Source organism: Phytophthora infestans, genomic scaffold (genome assembly GCF_000142945.1).
Source record: "Phytophthora infestans T30-4 supercont1.65 genomic scaffold, whole genome shotgun sequence".
Taxonomy (NCBI): domain Eukaryota; phylum Oomycota; class Peronosporomycetes; order Peronosporales; family Peronosporaceae; genus Phytophthora; species Phytophthora infestans.
Genome location: NW_003303694.1, coordinates 175,562 through 178,650, shown reverse-complemented (window position 1 = coordinate 178,650; position 3,089 = coordinate 175,562).

Sequence of the window (3,089 nt, the reverse complement as noted above, 5' to 3'; positions counted from 1 at the left end):
GTCCCGACCAACACACGTGGCCTAGCGTGTGAAGACATTGCGCAGATAACCTGGAATGCTGGTGGATGCATGGACTGGGCTGGTAGTCCTTCCCTTTTTCGACGAAAGTGGTACTGAATGTGAGTGCCAAGGCTAGCAGCTATATGTCGGTGACGCGGGTCGTGTGGTAGGAACCACTTCGGTGGTCATCCGTAAAAATTGGAACGATACAGAGAAGATTAGCATGGCCCCTGCGTAAGGATGACACGCATAAATCGAGAAGTATCGCACTTTTTGCTTGGTGGCGTGGTCGTGGGCTCGGCTGATGGTGAGCATTGTAACCGTGCGGCTGTTAAGGTGGGAAGACGGACAGAGAAACGAAGGACGCGCAAAAGCTTAAAGCATGAGGGAAGAGGGGATCGAACACCCGACCGCTGGGTCTGGAATCCAGCGCTCTTCCACTGAGCTATTCCCCCGATATCATAACCCAATGTCCAAACATGCAAACTCCATTCACACACCGATACGCATTCCGAGATCCACAATTTCTACCCACTCTTCTTTACTTCTACGACGAAACCACGTCACGAGCACCTCGCACACATCTCTCCGCTCATCGAAGCGTCGTGTGAAGTGGTGGAGCCCTTACCGATGCGTCGCAGCAGCTTTAAGGAAAGGAGTTGATGTGGCAATGTGGCATGCGCTGAGTGGGCGGTGATGTAGTAGTTGACGTATGGTGTATGCATGGACGGTGAGTGCGATGTATGCATGTTCGTGCGTATTTTTTTATTGTGGTGTATGTGGTGCTCGTGCTGTGAATGTGTCTCTTGGAGTCGAGGTCCGTAAGCCCCTATAGCTCAGTGGTAGAGCACTCGCTTCGTAAGCGAAAGGTCGGTGGTTTCGAGTCCGCCTGGGGGCTCTTCTTTTGCCTCTCCTGCCTCACTACTTCCTTACCGATGCCTTCAGCTTACTAGCTTGCTAGTTTGCTAGTTTGCTATTGTGCACTTTGCGTGACCGGCCTGTCCGTAGCCACACTCAATGCTCGCTCTGTTGTACGCTGACCGCCCTTCATTATTGTTCCACCACGTCTAATACCTAGACACCAACATTCAGATATTCCAGATGAATTCTTGTTGTTGCGGCTGCTCGACGCCGTAGGTAAAGTCGTGCCGAAGACTGCTGTCGCGTGTGAATCGTGTCTGTGACAATATATAAGAAGATATAATCACGAGCAGCAACAACTGTCGGATCCGCTAGCATGATGTCACTGAGTCTGACCGTGCAAGCTGCCCCCCCCCTGTTTAGAGTATTATGTACGAGATGATATCCGTGGCGGGTAGAACATAAGCAGCGTACGTAGGTGGTGGCCAACATGCCACCAGCCGAAGACATGCAGAGGTGAAAGACGCTGAATGCTTTGACGATTGAAGATTGTGCTGCCGGCGAGTGTGGATGTTCTCTCTTAGTGTTGTCAGTATTTGATAAAGGCGTGCGGTATGCGCCGTATCTATGGGTGGTAGCACAGGTCGTGACGGTATGTGCGGGGTGGTCGTGAGTTTGGTTTGGTTGATTTGAATCTGATGAGGGTGGGAGTGGACATCTATGTTTTTTGTTGTATAGCGATGACAGCTTGGCCGAGTGGTTAAGGCGTTAGCCTGCTAAGTTAATGGGGCAACCCGCGTGAGTTCGAATCTCACAGCTGTCGTTTTCCTTTATCTCAGCAGACTCGCGGTAGCAAAAGCGGCTTTTTTCAGGAGGTAAATAGATACCTCTGCTTGTTGCTGGATAATGGTCCCGACCAACACACGTGGCCAAGCGTGTGAAGACATTGCGCAGCTAATCTGGAAATGCTGGTGGATGCACGGACTGGGCTGGTAGTCCTTCCCTTTTCGACGAAAGTGGTTCTGGATGTGAGGCCCAAGGCTAGCAGCTATATGTTGGTGACGCGAGGCGTGTGGTAGGAACCACTTCGGTGGTCATCCGTAAAAATTTGAACGATACAGAGAAGATTAGCATGGCCCCTGCGCAAGGATGACACGCATAAATCGAGAAGTATCGCACTTTTTCCTTGGTGGCGTGGTCGTGTGCTCGGCAGATGGTGAGCATTGTAACCGTGCGGCTGTTAAGGTGGGAAGACGGACAGAGAAACGGAGGACGCGCAAAAGCTTAAAGCATGAGGGAAGAGGGGATCGAACCCCCGACCGCTGGGACTGGAATCCAGCGCTCTACCACTGAGCTATTCCCCCGATACCAAAACCCAATGTCCACACATGCAAACTCCATCCACACACCGATACGCATTCCGAGATCCACAATTTCTACCCACTCACCCCGCCACGTCTCACCCTTCTTTACTTCTACAACGAAACCACGTCACGAGCACCTCGCACACATCTCTCCGCTCATCGAAGCGTCGTTTGAAGTGGCGGAGCCCTTACCGATGCGTCGCAGCAGCTTTAAGGAAAGGAGTTGATGTGGCAATGTGGCATGCGCTGAGTGGGCGGTGATGTAGTAGTTGACGTATGGTGTATGCATGGACGGTGAGTGCGATGTATGCATGTTCGTGCGTATGTTTTTATTGTGGTGTATGTGGTGCTCGTGCTGTGAATGTGTCTCTTTGAGTCGAGGTCCGTAAGCCCCTATAGCTCAGTGGTAGAGCACTCGCTTCGTAAGCGAAAGGTCGGTGGCTCGATCCTGCCTGGGGGATCTTCTTTTGCCTCTCCTGCCTCACTACTTCCTTACCGATGCCTTCAGCTTACTAGCTTGCTAGTTTGCTAGTTTGCTATTGTGCACTTTGCGTGACCAGCCTGTCCGTAGCCACACTCAATGCTCGCTCTGTTGTACGCTGACCGCTCTTCATTATTGTTCCACCACATCTAGTACCTAGACACCAACATTCAGATCTTCCAGATGAATTCTTGGTGTTGCGGCTGCTCGACGCCGTAGGTAAAGTCGTGCCGAAGACTGCTGTTGCGTCTGAATCGTGTCTGTGACAATGTATTAAAAGATATTATCAACATTCGGCAACACCTGTCGAAACCGCTAGAAAGAGGTGACTGAGACTGAGCGTGCCAGTTGGGTGCCGGTGAGAAAAATAATACAAGAAGGAG